The sequence below is a fragment of the Tachysurus vachellii genome, chromosome 2 (assembly GCF_030014155.1).
Source record: "Tachysurus vachellii isolate PV-2020 chromosome 2, HZAU_Pvac_v1, whole genome shotgun sequence".
Lineage (NCBI taxonomy): Eukaryota > Metazoa > Chordata > Actinopteri > Siluriformes > Bagridae > Tachysurus > Tachysurus vachellii.
In genome coordinates, this window is record NC_083461.1 from 29,913,493 (window position 1) to 29,933,492 (window position 20,000).

At 42.4% G+C, this 20,000-nt stretch overlaps 1 protein-coding gene across 10 annotated transcripts in view; it reads right to left on the bottom strand.

Annotated features, from left to right (window-relative positions):
* The window catches only part of LOC132841737 (receptor-type tyrosine-protein phosphatase delta-like), a 352,060-nt gene that overhangs the window by 113,878 nt on the left and 218,182 nt on the right, over nucleotides 1–20,000 (bottom strand). Inside the window, exon 1 of one of the 10 annotated variants that reach the window (XM_060864215.1) lies at nucleotides 11,052–11,297. The exons of the other annotated variants lie outside the window; for them this stretch is intronic. The gene's annotated coding sequence lies outside the window, so the exon portion shown is untranslated. Of the gene's footprint in view, nucleotides 1–11,051; nucleotides 11,298–20,000 lie in introns of those variants that run through there. 10 annotated transcript variants of the gene reach the window in all.

Genomic DNA, 20,000 nt, shown 5'->3' on the forward strand with positions numbered 1-20,000 from the left:
TGTGTGTGTGTGTGTGTGTGTGTGTGTGTGTGTGTGTGTGTGTAGGTGACAGCAGTCTCAAGCATGCCACTATATGACAGTGGAGGTGGGAGTATGATGTGTGACGAATGAAAACACACACCACACACACACACACACAGACACACACACTCGCACGCACACATTAGCGTACATTCCTGGCATTTTGACATCTCCCCCCACCCCACATCAGCCCGTGGGAGGATGAATAATCTGACTTCAGAAGGAGAGAGACACAGGGAAAGTGCAGGAAAGAGAGTTCTGGCTTTTAACTCGTAACTATTAAAGCAGCAGTCAGTCCGAACACGAAGAAAAAGCTTTCTAAAGGGGATAAAAAAAGTTGCTTCCTCTAACAGTTTGATTTGCCTTCTGATGAATTTGATACTGTGATTTCACAAACCAAAGAAAAGAAGAAGAAGAAAAAAAGTGAATGAAGGACTGATTAATTATTACTCACTGTTGTTTAAAAAGCTTAGCTAACATTCGCTAACACTCCTTGGTGACAAAATAAGTAAGTAAGTAAGTAAGTAAGTAAGTAAGTAAGTAAATAAATAAATAAACAAACAAACAAAAAAACAAACAAACAAACAAACAAACAAATAAATAAATAAATAAATAAATAAATAAATAAAAGTAACCCTTGTAAAACATTTTAAAACATTAACTGCTGCTCTTTCAAACCTGGCCATTATCTGAATTTCTGGGAACTGCTGCTATAGAAATAATGCTAATGCTAACATAAGCCAAGCTAATTATTTCTATTAACTTGCACTGGGTTGCTAAATAGCTAGCTGACTTAGCTAATGATACACAGTGGCACATGATAACTAAGCGCATATGCCAACTATCCACAATCACAGCACGTAGACGTGCAGTTACGTGTTAAAACCCGTATACAGACATTCGTTTACGGACATGCCCACCTTTACACATCCGCTTTGACACGTACACGTTCACTATGTACAGACAGATGTTTAAACACAAACACACCCTCACACACATATACACACACACACCCTCACACACGCACTATCTACAAGAGCAAGTCAGATCCTGTTCTTCTTCATGGATTTGAATTTCAGACAGTGTCAGCTTTAGTAGAAAAAAAAAAAAAAAAAAAACAACAACAAAAAAAAGCTAAAGGCTCTATACATACAGTGCTGATTAAAATGCCACTGGTTAGCCACATGCTAATTGGATGTGAAACCCTCACTGCTAAATGTCATCTAGAAGAAATAAAAATCCAGATGAGTATGAAGCAGATATGCGTGTCAGACGATAGTGTTGTAGCCTTTTGGTGTGTAACGCAGCACTAAGTAGTAGAAGGCTAGCTACAATGGTTTAATCAGCCGTGATGCTTTTAGCATTTCAGTGGGAGTGGATTTACATTCAGCGCTCAATGCTAAGTACAGTGATTACAGCGGCATTCTACTTGTATGATTCAAGATTCTAGATTCCAGCTTAAAGATACTAGATTCAAGATTCAAGAGTCTAGATTTGAGATTCAAGAGTGTAGATTCGAGATTTAAGATTCAAGAGTGTAGATTTGAGATTCATTCAAGATTCTAGATTCAAGACTGTGGATTCAAGATTCAAGAGTGTAGATTCGAGATTCAAGAATGTAGATTCGAGGTTCATTCAAGATTCAAGATTCAGGAGTGTAGATTCGAGATTCAAGACTGTGGATTCGAGATTCAAGATTCAAGAGTGTAGATTTGACATTCAAGATTCAGGAGTGTAGATTCGAAATTCATTCAAGATTTTAGATTCTAGATCCAAGAGTCTAGAATCAAGATTCTATATTCTTTTTATTGTCACTATACTGAGTAAAGCAAAGTTAAAGCAGTCCTTACACTGCAATTCAGTAATAACTTATAAAACCATCACAGGCAATATAATAGTAATCAGCAATAAATAACTCAGCTATTATATGATGTATAAGTAGATATAAATAAATAAAAATAAATATTTATATAGATAGAAACATATAGATATAAGTTATTTTACAATAGTCAAACAGGGATTTGTTCAGAATATAGCGAAAGTGTATTAAAGTGTAACGGAATGTTAACATAGTGAAGAATAAAGTATATGAATAAACATATATTGAGATATACAGAAAATGTAAACCTATGTTTTGTGTATAAAATACTGGATCAGATTGTTGAATATATAGTAAAAAGCTAGAGCTACTGTTTAGCCAGCAATACATCATCGCTAGGTTTATATGGTGTCATTTTTGTGCTGTTTTTCTGAAAAGGCTAAATTACAAAAAGCAACGGCAGGAAAAAACCTGACAAATGAACATAAGACGTTTAAAAAACACCTGGTGAAAATCAGTGTGTGAAACAGGGCAGTCGTGGGTGTTTATCCAGCTGTAAATTGTCATTCTGAGACGCTGCTGAACTGAACATAACCCAGTTCTCGTCATCTCGTTAGAGTCAGCACATCTTGATAAACGGCTCTGAAACACGTGCAAATTTGAAACACACCGAGACGCCGAGCAAAAAGACATCTGTCTGTGGATCAAATCAAATCTCCTGTGAGCTCTGTGCTCCGACAGAGCCAAGTCACGAGCCGAACTGCTCCACTCCTGCCAAAAACAGGCACACACACACACACACACACACACACACACACTATCATACACCTGCACTGTTCAGCCTTATTGCCTGTTATCACATTGTGGGAGATGCTGACTCAGATTTTGTCTCTGAAGATGAGACGATTCTCGTTTACGTTGCCATTTCTGCTTTCGCTCTCTGAATGATACTCAGAGTATATACAGCGGAGAGGGAGAGAGGGGGAGAGAGAGAGACACAGAGAGAGAGAAAGGGAGAGAGAGAGAGAGAGAGAGAGAGAGAGAGAGAGAGAGAGAGAGAGAGAGAGAGAGCACAAGAGAGAGAGAAAGGAAATATCTCATCTGCTAGTTCAATAATAAATGCTAGAATGAAACTCTGGGCTGGACGAAAATTATTCTTCCAGAACAGAGAGCAAGAGCGAGAGCGAGCAAGAGAGAAAGAAAGAAAGAGAGAGAGAGCATTGGTTACTGATTTATCACTGCGTTTAGGTAGTGTCTTTTATTTATAGGGCAGTGAGGGATATTAACTTTCATCTCTACTGTATCCTTAGTGTGTGTGTGTGTGTGTGTGTGTGTATGTGTGTGTGTGTGTGTGTGCAACATTTCTTAGGCAAATGAGTGAGATTTGTCTACATTTCCCTATGAATATGCTCAATCACACTGACACAAGTGTGTGATTAAACAAAGTACAGCAATGTCTTTCACTATGATCAGTGAAGAGAAAAAAAAAGAAAGAAATAACAGAAGATAATCAAAGATAATGAAAGATAATCAAAAACAAAAGAGAACCCTGTCCTAAAATGTGGACTATGAAGAAGATATATGTGCATCTTCCTGTGCATCACTCCTCCTGGTCCAGGCGTCCATTATCTTCATGTAAAGATGTTTTATTTTATAATAATACATTATTCACTTCAATACTATTCACTATTTCTTCCGGCGGTGTGATTTCTATCTTTGCTAGCTGCATGCTACAGTAGCTCTTAGGGATCGATGTTTAAAGTTAGCTAACATTACTACAGAACGTGATATCGATGTAGCATCTTCAATAGAGTTTAACACTGATGTGAAAAACAAACAAAGTCTTCATAGGATATCTGGCTAAGATGGGAAGGAAATAACATGAGGACACACTGTGCTATTGAGGCTCGGACACGCTCAAAAGCAGTGTATGTGTGTGAGAAAGAGCTATGACTGCGTCTCCTCGATCTGACACTGCATAATTACCTTTCCCTTCTCCCTAATGGAGCGTTTCATTATGGCTTCTGCCACAGCACTGAGCTCAGGCTAATCACTCTCTGGCTCAGCGTAACATTGCGCACGCTGAGCCAAAATGGCCGCCGCGGCACTTTACCTGAGAGCAGGAAGCAAAACATGGGAAGGGAAAGTAACGTTCACGAGCAGAGAAAGAAACACAACAATGATACGACGACAAGATGTTTTTTATTTTTTTACTTGTTCATAAATGGCAGCCATTTTGTGAGAAAAAAAAACAAAAAATGAGAAAGAGTGTGCAAGCAAATCAATGGCATCTACATTTAGCTGTCTGCGCTCTTAAGATTACTCATGTATTTTTTTTTTGTTTGTTTGTTTGTCTTGGCAGCGACTGCTTCCTTCCTGACAGCCTGGCTAATGTAGCTAGCGCGCTGCGGAATTAATGAACTCTGTCTTGTTTGGAATTACACTGCCGTGCTGCGTTATGATGTATTGCCTTTCAACATCCCCTTTTGTCTCTGCTCAGGGTACAAAACAAAAAAGCTATTGTTACGAGATCTGTTCTTTTCTTTCTGAACGCCTGCCACGAGGCAGAGGAAATTAGCCTCCAAAACGCACGCTAGGACGATTGTCACTAATGCAAATCCCACTCTGGCTCTGTAAACAAATGAGGGAAGGTTCTCAAGCCTGAACCAACCCGCTGAATTAGATGCTGTGATGCTGACTCATCCTGAGGCTCTGTTCGGTATGTGAAACCAGATGATTCTGTCACATCGCATGTACACACGAGCTTCTCAGCGAAGCATGAAACGGTCTCAAATCTGACTCCAAACGCGGGCTATTGACTCGAGCACTGCATGAGGCACTTAACCGAGATGCTAGGCTCTTATTTCTGTTCCAGACTCCTGTCACATCTCTCAATGGTGCTAACAAAAGCCATGGTATGAGCTAATGGAGGCGATATCCTCTCTTGTCATTACTGTCATGGCATCATCGACGAGCGGAAGGAGAAATGAACGGAAGCAGATTGGCAGAGACAGAAAGCCTGGCAGCAGCCAGACAGTTGTGACTGTGCCAAAGAATAAGTGAGGAGACCATAAGAAAAAGTTCCCAAAGGAGGCGTGGCTTTTGGTGCTGGTGAAGGAGGCGTGGCTTCTGTGCCTGTAAGTCACATGTCAATTTTGGTGAAAGAAACGGCATCTCTGTAACTAAAGGGCCACTGAAAGAGGCATAGCCTGTCTTACTGTCAGTCACAGTTAAGGGGCGTGGCCTCTACATGTGTCCTGACTGAATCACTCTGAAGTTCTTTCATTCACTCTGTTGTTCTTTTTTTTAATTTTCCTGTATATTCATATTTTCCCAATTCACTCCGTTGCCAATCTTACACGCGTCCACACACGCACACGCTTCTCCTTCCTGTCACGTCCACTTGCTTTCAATCCCCTCCTTTTGCATCCTTCGCTATCACCAGCTCTCACACCTTCTTCTTAATCTCCGCCTGCTTTTCTCTCTCTCTCTTTCTCTGAAGAGCTCCTGGCCAATTCCACTCATGCTATGGAAATGTCAGTGGTGTGCTGGTTATCAGGAGGTAGGTGTGTATCTGGTTAGCGCGGCGTGATTAGGGTGTCAGTCAGCTTCAAGCCTCGGGGACCGACTTTACAGCTCTTCTTTCCTCTCTCTCTCTCTCTCTCTCTCTCTCTCTCTCTCTCTCTCTCTCTGTGGTGCTCTGCAACATACCAGATTAAATGCCCTTTACAGCTTGCTCTTTCTTTTTCCCTGCCTATCCCAATCGATGCAGTCCAGACAGGCCTGTGGTAAAAAGCCCACACAATGATTCTTGCACTTACAGCAGTGTAATAGATTAAAAAAAAAAAAAAAAAGAAAAAAAAAAAGAAAAGAAAATCTCATTCAACAATCTGTCCAAACTGGTGATGGTCTAAAAGCTAGACAGTGAGAGCTCGCTTTGATTAAACTCCACGTTTGTCAAGTGTGAGCTGCGGAGGCTGATTAGCTCCTCACGCTGAAAGATAACCAGCTATGAAAGCATAGAAAAGTTTACTTCTCAAAACTACTGCTTTACACATGCAGCAATAAATAAAAGACAAGCTCTAAAAGAACATTTCACATCTTAAACTCTCTCTCACACTCACACACACACACACACACACACACACAGAGCAATGGTGTGCCTTGCGTGACAGCCACAGTGTTACAATAATCCTGGCAGGAACACAAACGTCTTCAGGCCGACCTGCATAAATGCTCGACTGGCACTGTGAGAAAGAATGTGTGTGTGAGTGTGTGTGTGTGTGTGTGGTTTTATTAAACGTACAAGACGGCTTGTTCTCTTTCAACAAAGATGTAGTGAAGCTCCATGAGGCTGATGGAGAAGCATAGAGAGACAGAAACAGACCTACAGAGAGACAGACTAAGGGACAGACTGAATGACAGAGAAATGCATAGAGATACAGAACTAGAAAAGACAGACAGAAAGACAGACCGACTGAACGAGAGACTGAGTAAAAGACAGACAGAAAGACTGATTGACTGAAAGACAGACAGAAAGAAAAAACAACTGAAAGACAGACAGAGAGACTAATGGACAGACAGAAAGACAGACTGACTGAAAGAGAGATGATCAAACAATACACACATGGATACGCATGAACCAACTTACCACACACACACTTTTTTTTGTAGGCAGGATGAACTCTGCATTAGTGGATTATTGGTTAAGGGGAATGTGACCTAAATAAGCACTGCAGTGGAATGCGAATCCGTGTGTGAGTGTGTAAGATCAAACAATCGTACTTGTCCAGATGGCCGGGGGTGGGAAAAAAAGTCAATTTCTCCACCGTCCCATGTGAACCATTAGCAATGGAGCTAAGCAATCAAATAATCCACCTCCACTGAGAGAGAGAGAGAGAGAGAGAGAGAGAGAGAGAGAGAGAGAGAGAGAGAGAGAGCAATAGAAAAAGAGAGAGAGAGTTCATGTGTGTGAGTGTGAGATATGTACAGCTCTCATATGTAGGCGGGTGTGTTGAGATATAAATATGTGTAGACACATAGTAGTGAAGAGAATGACTAAATGAAAAAACGAGTCAGAGAGAGAGCAAGAGAGAGAGAGAGAGAGAGAGAGAGAGAGAGAGAGAGAGCAATAGAAAAAGAGAGAGAGAGAGAGTGTGTGTAAGAGTTTTCATTTTCTATCTATTTTCTTTCAGCAAAAACTGGCAAAGCAACACGCGAGTATTCAACTTTATGCAAATTGTATATATGACATCATAAAGCAACAAATCCAGACGATTGGCTGAACCGTATCCCCGGACCAATTGTCTTCTGCGTGTTTCCCCATTCACAACTCTTTACTCTTTACTGGTGACAAACTGTGACTTTAGAAAGAAAAATAAAGTCTGACAGGAAGCAGCAGAGAGCGTTGGTGGCCATGTTGAGAGACGGTTACACAACTGTTTCACACTCATTCGTCTGTTACTGGAATTGGGTTGAAAAAATTAGCTGATGAATATCCAGTAGGTGTGTGGTAGTGCCTCTGGTGAGTGTGTGAAGCTGAGACAGTTAGCATGCGCTGCTATATCACAACCAGTGTGTAACTAGCCTACAAGTTTAGCATCATATCTGATCTCAGAGAAAGTGTGTGATTAGCCATTAAAGGCTAAGTGATGGACTGCTAGATGATGTGGTCACAGTAGCACAGGTGATAGACATGTTTGAGTGTGTGTGTGTGTGTGTGTGTGTGTGTGTGTGTGTGTGTGTGTGTGAGTGAGAGAGAGAGATAGAGAGAGAGAGAGAGAGAGAGAGAGAGAGAGAGAGAGTTGAATTGTTGTGCATGTCTATCAAAAGCGTGTGCTGAAAATAGTTAAGTGCCAAGTGGGCACGCACACGTGTTGTGTTATACATGGTTTCATGCCTCCTTCTCTCTTTCTCTCTCCCTCTTACACACACACACACTAATAGAGACACACACCGTTGGAATTTTTGTCCTGGCTCAGTTTGGCCTCATAAAGTGCACTCAGGGTTTTGTGTGTGTGTGTGTGTGTGTGTGTGTGTGTGTGTGTGTTCATTTACAACGACCCAGTCCTGCTGGAATGAACACAGTGAAGAGAAGCGACCTGGAAAAGGGCAAACGTTCCCCTGGATAATTTAACTAAAAACGTGGATTAATTACTTCACACCCACCCACCCCACCCCCTCCCCCCAACACACACACACACACACACACACACACACACATATACACACACATACACAAATGCAAACACACTGCTCCAAGTGATCCAGCAACAACTAAAATTTGTGTGTGTGGGGTGTGTGTGAGAAATCTAAGAATATTGTCTTACGTTTAATCTTTTGTTCTACACGCTGTGGTTGTGCTAGGAAACGACACCACAGCAGACAGAATGGCGACAAGAAAGAGAGAGAGAGAGAGAGAGAGAGAGAGAGAGAGAGAGAGAGAGAGAGAGAGAGAGAGAGAGAGAGAGAGAGAGAGAGAGAGAGAGAGAGAGAGAGAGAGAGAGAAGAGAAAGAGAGAGAAACAGAGAGAGAGACAGAGTGAGAGAGAAGACAGAGAGAGAGAGAGAGAGAGAGAGAGAGAGAGAGAGAGAGAGAGAGAGAAAGAGAGGGAGGAGAAAGAGAGAGAGAGAAACAGAGCGAGAGACACAGAGAGCGAGAGAGAAGAGAGAGAGAGAGAGAGAGAGAGAGAGAGAGAGAAGAGAAAGAGAGAGAGAAACAGAGAGAGAGACACAGAGAGAGACAGAGTGAGAGAGAAGAGAGAGAGAGAGAGTGAGACAGACAGACAGAGCGAGATAGAGAGAGAGAGAGAGAGACAGACAGACAGACAGAGCGAGAGAGAGAGATTGTCTTTAACATGGAACACTGCTGGAACGTGTGTGTGTCAGACATATAGAGAGTGAGAAAGTACGTGTGTGTGTGCGTGCGTGTGTGGTTCTTCACAGCACAAGCAGTGGGCCTGTTTGAAAGAGACAGTAAAAATATCTGACAAAACTTTGCTTTGATGCTAACTGCCTAATCAATAAGCACAGCAGTTGAATGAGCCTCACTCTCTCTCTCACACACACACAGACACACACACATGCACACACACACACACACACACACACACACACACACACACACACAACTCATACATGTGTACACTGTCTACAATATAACCTTTATAACTGTAATGCTGTGGGAATAAAAGAATAAAAGGGAATCTAAACAAAGAGGAGCCGGGCATTATGTTAATGTACGTTTTAAAAGTTGCTCTAATTCGTTCTTGGAATCATGCTCACTTATTATGAGCAAGGCCAATCCAGTGAAAGCTTTTTTTGTCTTCTGTCTGTAGTTTAGTCACTAGGAATTTTTCACTGCTAGGGTTAGTAAATAATTTAGCTACGATACAAACTTGCATGCTAACACAGCTAACTCCGAGAATAAACACAAAGAGCTAAACTTCTCACACCTCCTCTGTGTGCTATAATTCTTCAGAATCAGTCCTCAAGCACAGACAGTTCTGGCACCGGACAGAGAGTGAATGATACGATATGATGTGAGGGGAAGAAAAGAACGGAATAAACTCCCTCCGATCTGTCATTAGCTAAGGAGGTGTTTCATTTCAACTTGGCTGGAGAGCATAAGGGAGGTCGGCTTATTTTGGGACGAGACATTGTGCTGGTGCTCAGCTAAATATTTCTGCTCCTCCAGGAAGGTTTTAGTGCTTCCTTGAATGTAGCCTGTGTGTGTATGTGTGTGTGTGTGTGGGGGTGTGTGTGCATTTTTTTTTAAATCTTGCATACTTGTGTAGTTATATTTTAACATTAAAAGAACTCAGAAAAAGCACCAGTGTGTGTGGGTGAGTGTGGGTGTGTGTGTGAGTGAGTGTGTGTTTGTGTGTGTGTGTGTGTGTATGTGTGTGTGTGTGTTTACATTACTGGGATAAAAAGTCCAGTCCAGTGTCCAGTGCTATTTCGGCTAGTAATTATACATTAGCTAACATGAGCTAACCTGAGGAAATGCTAACAGAAAACCAGTCCCCAATTTTGAAAGCTTATACTAGCAAGGTAACATAGCTAAATTCACTCAAATTTGGGTCATTCCTATAATATAAATGAAAAGAAAAAAATAACAAATAAAAAACATAAAAAAAGAGAATTTAGTGTATTCCCTGCTAACGCTAGCTGTCTGCGAGCTAGCAAACAAACTATTGAGGAAGTTATACAGCTAGCAAGTCTAAGCTGATATGCTTGAAGATCAAAACACACCCACACACTGTCCTAGTTAAAGACAAAGACTTAGCACACGTGGTGTGTGTGTGTGTGTGTGTGTGTGTGTGTGTGTGTGTGTGTGTGTGTGTGTGTGTGTGTGTGTGTGTGTGTGTGTGTGTGTGTGTGTGTGTGTGTGTGAGTCTGTACAGCTGTGATGGCGTGAAGAAAGACATCCTCAAACCACACTGTCTAATAACATGGTGTAAATGGTGTCTGTTAGCCGTGTCCGTCCACACTGCCAGAGCTCTCAGGCTGACGTTTCTGTGCTCCCTCTTCAATTTAAATCTGCTGCCAGAGTTTTACTAACATGATGAAAAGGTCCCCAGATTTGGGCCACGTCCCAAACGCAGGTTAAGATGCCCTGCACACTTAGTTCATACTAATCTAAAGTTATAGAGGAAGAAGAAAAGCTAATAAAGAAACATATAGGCAAAAAATATTAAGATAATATACTGTAAGAATAAGAGGGAATCTGACTGTGTGTGTGTGTGTGTGTGTGTGTGTGTGTGTGTGTGTGTGTATGTGTGTACTCTCAGCTCTTGGTCAAAGATCATGGTCTCTCTCGCTAAATATTGTCAACAAACTCTGAGTTTTAGATAGCAAATTACACATTACAGACACACACACACACACACACACACACACACACACACACACACACACACACACACATACACCTCGACTGCTGTGGAAGAAATACCCACTCCCAAATAAACACACACACACACACACACACACACACATACACACACACACACACACACACACACACACACCCTTCATGTCAAAGTGCATCTCATTCAGAAAACATCATAAAGATAGCTGCTTTTTTATTATTATGTCTTACGTCCACATATACACAAGCTAGCGAAGGCATGAGGTTAATGATATATTTTAACACTTCCACATGAAGTCGTTCATAAAGAAGGTGAACAGTACACGGAAACAGTACAGACCTGTAGAGAACAGCGACGATTCTCTTAGCTGTAGAGGTAAAGTACTAAGGAAAGGCTCCATTCGACTACTTCGACAGGTTCTGCTACACTGACAAACGTCAACACGGTGTCACGCATGATGAACTCTCTGAGAGCTGTTTGTAAACGTCTGCAGCGGTGAACCGCACAAGGATCGTGTGGGATCTTCTTGTAAACACGGTGGACGTGCAGAATAAGGAGCGACTGGACCAATTCCAAATCAGCACAATAAACAAATAGTGATGAGGTTCAAGTGGAGCTACACAGTGACGGATACAGAGACGACACACAAATTATAATTACACTAACTGTGTATAAGCATTGTGAGGGCAAACAGAAAGCTCTCTCTCTCTCTCTTTCACTCACTCATTCTCTCTTTTTGAGAAGAGGGTTGACAAGTTTCCAATTAGGACTATCGGTTTCCCTGATAATCTCTCACTGCTGTTTTGCTGCCAAATCAGTGTCATGCTGTCCTAACAGTGTACTAGCATGCTAGCATAGACACACACTCACACACACGCAATTCAATTTTCGGGCTAAATGTCCCCATAACACAGTAATCACCATGAAACCTTAAACACAGGTCCCTCAATGCTCGTTTTACAATGAGGACGTGCCGCCTTTCTGTTAGGCACAGAAGCCATGCCTTTTTCACTTAGACCAACCATTGCAGCGGCCACACCTCCTTTACTCCTTCAGGTCATGCCTCCTTCAATTAGACTGAGCGACCCAGAAGCCAGACCTCTTTCCCTAGGATTAAGAGACACAGAAGCCACCGCTCCCTCAAAGTGGATGACTAACAAAGAGGCCACACCTACTTCACTTTGACTGACATGGAAGCCTCACCTCCTTCCCTGGGATTGGCAGACACAGAGACCACGCCTCCTTACTGACAGACACAGAGGCCATGCCTCCTTACTGACAGACACAGAGGCCACGCCTCCTTACTGACAGACACAGAGGCCACACCTCCTTACTGACAGACACAGAGGCCACGCCTCCTTACTGACAGACACAGAGGCCACACCTCCTTACTGACAGACACAGAGGCCACGCCTCCTTACTGACAGACACAGAGGCCACACCTCCTTACTGACAGACACATAGGCCATGCCTCCTTACTGACAGACACAGAGGCCATGCCTCCTTAATGACAGACACATAGGCCACACCTCCTTAATGACAGACACAGAGGCCATGCCTCCTTACTGACAGACACATAGGCCATGCCTCCTTACTGACAGACACATAGGCCACGCCTCTTTACTGACAGACACAGAGGCCATGCCTCTTTACTGACAGACACAGAGGCCACACCTCCTTAATGACAGACACAGAGACCACGCCTCCTTACTGACAGACACATAGGCCATGCCTCCTTACTGACAGACACATAGGCCATGCCTCCTTACTGACAGACACATAGGCCACGCCTCCTTACTGACAGACACAGAGGCCACGCCTCCTTACTGACAGACACAGAGGCCATGCCTCCTTACTGACAGAAACATAGGCCACGCCTCCTTACTGACAGACACAGAGGCCACGCCTCCTTACTGACAGACACATAGGCCATGCCTCCTTACTGACAGACACATAGGCCACGCCTCCTTACTGACAGACACATAGGCCACGCCTCCTTACTGACAGACACATAGGCCACGCCTCCTTACTGACAGACACAGAGGCCACGCCTCCTTACTGACAGACACATAGGCCATGCCTCCTTACTGACAGAAACATAGGCCATGCCTCCTTACTGACAGACACAGAGGCCACGCCTCCTTACTGACAGACACATAGGCCATGCCTCCTTACTGACAGAAACATAGGCCATGCCTCCTTACTGACAGACACAGAGGCCACACCTCCTTACTGACAGACACAGAGACCACGCCTCCTTACTGACAGACACATAGGCCATGCCTCCTTACTGACAGAAACATAGGCCACGCCTCCTTACTGACAGAAACATAGGCCATGCCTCCTTACTGACAGACACAGAGGCCACACCTCCTTACTGACAGACACAGAGACCACGCCTCCTTACTGACAGACACATAGGCCATGCCTCCTTACTGACAGAAACATAGGCCATGCCTCCTTACTGACAGACACAGAGGCCACGCCTCCTTACTGACAGACACATAGGCCATGCCTCCTTACTGACAGAAACATAGGCCATGCCTCCTTACTGACAGACACAGAGGCCACGCCTCCTTACTGACAGACACAGAGACCACGCCTCCTTACTGACAGACACAGAGACCACGCCTCCTTACTGACAGACAAAGGGGCTACACATTGAATCTTTGAATTGTTCCATATTTGGCTTGGTGGATAATATCTGTTCCTCCAGAGACCAGTCTCTTTCATTTTAAGCAAAATTGTTACAAACAAGAAGGAGAATATCGAGAGGGAAATGGACAGAAAAGTATGCCTGAAAAAATCAATAACTTGCAATTTGCTGTTGCGCTTCGTATCTATTGATGATCTGTCAAAAACATGGGCTTCAACGCCATCTCTCTCTCTCTCTCTCTCTCTCTCTCTCTCTCTCTCTCTCTCTCTCTCTCAGAAATGATTTTTCAGAGAAAACCTGTTCCTTTCCAACAGAAATGATCCACGTGCTTGGATAGAAGTGTCAGAGCTCACATGACCAAAGACGAGGGGTCTGCAGAACGGTAACGAATCGTTGTATCGGCTTCTTTTCATGCCTGGTTTGGTCTGGTAGCCAGTGGCACAGAGCATGTGGGAAATATCAAGTGGCTGCATAGGCACACACACACACACACACATAGTTAAAGCACAATATACTAGTCTAGAATTAATGGTACCTTTTCCATACAGTATCCACGGTGTGTGTATTATCTCAAACTTTACTTAAAATTAAACCCAGTGCTCTAACACATCTGGATCTGACCTCAAAGACAAATCTCCTACAAATCAAAACAGACATCTGGGCGTTCATAAAACCTCCATATGCCCTCTGGGGAAGAGTTCACCCAGCGTGGTTCCTAACCTCCCCCCTTTTTTTAATTCTTGTTAAAAAAAAAAACTTCTCGCTAAATATATTTCCACGCAGCGAGTGCCCATGGGAAAGGAGTTCTCACACTGGCACCAGTTCTGGAATGTTCCCCCACTGGGAAAAGTGGGTCAACCGATATTCCAAGTCAGAGAGAGAGAGAGAGAGAGAGAGAGAGAGAGAGAGAGAGAGAGAGAGAGAGAGAGAGAGAGAGAGAGAGAGAAGAGAAGAGAAGAGAAGAGAAGAGAAGAGAAGAGAAGAGAAGAGAAGAGAAGAGAAGAGAAGAGAAGAGAAGAGAAGAGAAGAGAAGAGAAGAGAAGAGAAGAGAAGAGAAGAGAAGAGAAGAGAAGAGAAGAGTAAATGAGACCAATTTAAAATTATTGGGCAATATTTTAGGGGAAAAATAAAAAAACAATAATAAGCCAATGTCATGTATACATTCATGTCACAGGGGAACGCAATGCAAACACAAAGCCCTTAACTCCAAACACAACCGAAGTGCTGCAGATGAAGCTTTGGATCCGAGTCAAACTGCTCCATCTGGGAAATATTTCACTCCTGATGTGTGAGATGTTCTCAGGCATGAGAAGAACCGAAGACAGAACGAAGGAGAAAAGCTGGCAGCAGGACTACGTCTAGCACCCGGAGGTAACAAGTGAGACAAGAATTTAGCTGCTAATAAAGAAAGAAATTCTTTTAAGAACCTCAAGGGTCGGTTCTGCAAATGAGCATTCGGACATTTTAATTCTGGTTCCTTTGCTGGAATTGAAACACCGTGTCTCTAATTTATTCCAGGCTCAATCAGCACATATATCTAGAACAGAGGAGAGGAGAGGAGAGGAGAGGAGAGGAGAGGAGAGGAGAGGAGAGGAGAGGGAAGAGAAGAGAAGAGAAGAGAAGAGAAGAGAAGAGAAGAGAAGAGAAGAGAAGAGAAGAGAAGAGAGAAGAGGGAGGAAGAGAAGAGAAGAAGAGAAGAGAAGAGAAGAGAAGAGAAGAGAAGAGAAGAGAAGAGAAGAGAAGAGAAGAGAAGAGAAGAGACGAGAGTAGAAGAGAGGAGAAGAGAAGAGAAGAGAAGAGAAGAGAAGAGAAGAGAAGAGAAGAGTAAATGAGACCAATTTAAAATTATTGGGCAATATTTTAGAGGAAAAATAAAAAAACAATAATAAGCCAATGTCATGTATACATTCATGTCACAGGGGAACGCAATGCAAACACAAAGCCCTTAACTCCAAACACAACCGAAGTGCTGCAGATGAAGCTTTGGATCCGAGTCAAACTGCTCCATCTGGGAAATATTTCACTCCTGATGTGTGAGATGTTCTCAGGCATGAGAAGAACCGAAGACAGAACGAAGGAGAAAAGCTGGCAGCAGGACTACGTCTAGCACCCGGAGGTAACAAGTGAGACAAGAATTTAGCTGCTAATAAAGAAAGAAATTCTTTTAAGAACCTCAAGGGTCGGTTCTGCAAATGAGCATTCGGACATTTTAATTCTGGTTCCTTTGCTGGAATTGAAACACCGTGTCTCTAATTTATTCCAGGCTCAATCAGCACATATATCTAGAACAGAGGAGAGGAGAGGAGAGGAGAGGAGAGGGAAGAGAAGAGAAGAGAAGAGAAGAGAAGAGAAGAGAAGAGAAAAGAAGAGAAGAGAAGAGAAGAGAAGAGAAGAGAAGAGAAGAGAAGAGAAGAGAAGAGAAGAGAAGAATAGAAGAGAAGAGAAGAGACGAGAGTAGAAGAGAGGAGAAGAGAAGAGAAGAGAAGAGAAGAGAAGAGAAGAGAAGAGAAGAGAAGAGAAGAGAAGAGAAGAATCACCAGATAAATCTAGAACAGGAGACACCTCTACTGCTGAGGACATGCTGGACTCAGGCAATCTCCTGGCCTACCTAAGAGAACCTTTAGCCATGCCATCTGCATACAGAGCACTCACTACATACACACACTCACCACACACTCACAACACACATCACACACACACTTTGCACAATAAACGTCTTCGTTGAATTTTTCCATTGACTTTAACTGCGGCTTATCTTCGATTAACAGATAAAGAGAATTCGTTCCTCTTATCACCTAACTCTCAGTTCTTCTCTCAGTCAATCCACAAGCCTGATGACTCATTCATACAATAAACACGTTCATATTGTCAGAAATTAACCAAGAAACCGAGCGTATTTTCATGCCCCGATCTCTACGAGTCGATCAGGCAGACGGCGTTTTATATCACGTCCAGTTAACCTTCACGTCTTTTTCGGACCAATATGCCAAGAACGGCAAGAACGGCATATGCCACATACGTAGTATTTTTTTAATCATAAGTGTAATGTAATTAGTACCGGAATAAATGTGAGGAATCTTTACCATGGCGTGTGTGTGGAGTGAAGCGGACTGAAAGTGACACTCAGTAGACTCTGCAGGGAGTCTGGGAAACGGAGCCCTGGGGGATTCTGGGAAATGGAGCCCATTGAGACTCAGGGCTGACAAGATGTGTGTGAGAGTGTGTGTGCCTTCCTGTGTGTGTGTGTGTGTGTGTGTGTGTGTGTGTGTGTGTGTGTGTGAAGGGGAGGATGGCACGATTTCTTAACTCCACAGTAGCACTGGTGTCATAGAGCCAGTACAGATGGTTGCTTTGGGCGAGAGAGAGAGAGAGAGAGAGAGAGAGAGAGAGAGAGAGAGAGAGATGGAATAGGCTCAAATTAAACATGACAGTTTCTTTGAATCTCACTTGATGTGTCAGTGAAAAGCACGATGTTCACACATACACACACACACACACACACACACACACACATCGTATAATACGATAATGGGAAAAATCCTGCTGTACATGTGTCAGTCGCTACTCATAGTTCATTCTAAATTCATGAGCTATCGACCTCTACAACACACACAAACACACACACACACACACACACACACACACACACACACACACACACACACACACACTCACACAAACAAGGCATCTAAATAACACCACTATGGTGTAGAGCTTAGACTTTCTGCCACTACATTTTTTTTTTTTTTATCTTTTTTTAATCTTGCAGCCATTTGTGGGCATTTTGCAGGTTGGTGGTTTCACATGACTGTTACGTAGATTCCTAAAAATGAAGGAGATCGAATGATCCGTATACAAAAGATGAATAATCTGATTACTGGACTACAATCCAATCCAAGCGTGTGTCAGATTCACAGAAATGTGAGAACTGCTTGAAGCTGGTATAAGTGATATAACAATAATCTGCAAACTGACTGGAAGAAAAAAATCATGTAAAGGTGTGTGTGTGTGTGTGTGTGTGTGTGTGTGTGTGTGTGTGTTCACGCGCTGTATTGTGCAGTGATATTAAAAATGGACGACCGCTCCAGAATATTCTAGAAACATCTAGAATAAAGCAACTGACGCTCTATAGTGAGTCAGTGTGTGAGATTTCTAAGATCAGACAGACACTTAGACAAATCTGGTAGTAATATATTGTATTCAAAAATCCTTGGGTGTCCCAAATCAAGGAACATGTTGAGAACATCAATCCCACAACAGCCAGCAGTGCAGCTGGGACAGATTTGTCGACACGGTCTGGAATTTTCATCTGGGTCTGGTCGCTCGGCAGTAAGTAGCTGCCACAGTGCCGACGTGACATGAACTGGCAAAATGCTAGGGATGTCTCACGTGACGCGGGCTTCCTAAAATCTGCCGGTTCCAGTTCACATCTACGGCGACTTCGCGGCGTTTCAGTTAACAATAAAGACGGTGCTTTGTGTCAGACGGCCATTTATGACAAACTGGAACGAAAGGCGGAAGTCGTGTATGTGTTTAAATATGATCCGTCTGATCCTAAATTACAGCCATGGCAATCACTGGTACACAAACGCTGCCAGGGAATTTATGAGAAAAATAAAAACACAAAGACTGAGAGAGAGAGAGAGAGAGAGAGAGAGAGAGAGAGAGAGAGAGAGAGAGAGAGAGAGAGAGAAGAAGGAGAGAGGGAGAGAGAGAGAGAAGAAGGAGAGATGGAGAGAGAGGGAGGAAGAGAGAGAGAGAGAGCGAGAGAAAGAGAGAGAGAGAGGGAGATAAAGGGATAAAAACTAGAGAGAGAAAAGAAAAGAAAAAAGGCTTTTTATAAGCAATGAGGCGTTTTGTGACATGGGACATTTAACTTTTTAATAATATGCTTTTCCACCCCCCACAATAAATAAATAAATAAATAAATAAATAAATAAATAAATAAATAAATTTTAGGAGACAATAGAAAGAGAACCAGCTCTGTAGTCCTGGAAAAAAAAAAACACAACAACTCTCTTACTGCTTCCAAATAAGGCCATTTATGATTTATGCAAATTAGATTATGTAAATTTAGGGTGTGGATGCAAATCAGTGGACCTCGTCATCCTGAGATGTGTTTTTAGCCTGTGTGTGTGTGTGTGTGTGGGTATTAATTCTATTTTGATCAGCAACTGAAGCACAGAATAGCCAGTCGACTAGCAAAGCCTCATGAGCTTGGTTCTTGGTGCCTGTTCTTCATCTCTTTTCCATTCCGTTTCATTTCTCGTGGGTACTTTTGCGACTGACACGGCATCTTTTAACATATTAGCAACCTTGTCTTTATTTTTAGCTGATCGGATCTTGTTTGGAACCCTCCGCAACCTGGCCTGCCGTGCGGCTGAAAGTAATATCCTGTCGCTGAGAACAGAAGTCACGCAGAACGATACGTTTTATAGTGGTTTTAGATCATCAGTGTCCGTCTGAGAGTATGGGAAGGTCCCTCTAGGCGATGCCATCTGCTCGCTGCACGCCTCCACAGGAACACACACCAGCACTGGAACACACACACCGGACTCCGTACACACACACCGGCCCTCAATGGGAACACACGCCGGCTTTAGAAATATCCCACTCCACTACTTCCTGTGTTTTATTCAGTAAAATGAGCGGTGGTGTCTATCAGGAGATCCATCTGTCTTTCAGTCCAGTTTGATAAAGAGAATAAACACTGATGTGGCTTTTAAAGCTAAATGTTAGTATATTCGCAGAAGATTGTACAAGAAGGAGTTTATCGTCAGTGCCTGATTATATACTAAAATAAAATAAAATAAAATACAATTAAATAAACTTAAATTAAAAAAAATTAAATCAAATTAAAGTAAATAAAATGAAATAAAAAGGGGAAAAACATAAAGTAAAATAAAACAACACAGTGGCATAGCAACATGAATAAAAAATAAATAAATAAAATAAAATAAAATAAAATAGAGGAAAATAAATCAAAACAAAACATAATAGTTGAAATTAGTATCATCGTCATTTGCTAATAAAATTAAAAAATAATAATAAATTAAAATATAATTAATTAAGGCATAATAAGATAAAATACCATTTTGCGCTGACTGTAATGAATGTAATGAAATGCATTTTTTTCTGCTCTATAAATATCTTCCTAGTTTTTTTTTTCCTGGCTCCCCATAAAATCTCAGACCATCACATTAGTCTCCTATCAACTAAACATCAACTTTTACATTTAGTGTCTGCGTCAAGAAATATAAAAAATCTTAGACTATTCCATTTCAATCCTAAGATCTGAATGTAAACGCAGAAATGCAAAACAAGGACGAGAAAGAGAAGACATCTTATATCCTCTATCTCTCTGTCTCTCTCGCTCTCTCTGTCTGTCTGTCTCTCTCTCTCTCTCTTTCTCTCTCTGTCTGTCTGTCTGTCTCTCTGTCTCTCTCTTTCTGTCTCTCTCTCTCTCTGTCTGTCTCTGTCTGTCTCTTTCTCTGCCCCCTCTGTCTCTCCCCCCTCGCTATATCCCCCCCTCTGTCTCCCCCCCTCTCTATACCCCCCTCTCCTCATTTATTGATTAATTGATTTATTGATTGATTAATTTTTATTTTATTTATTAGAAATGTTTTCCTTAT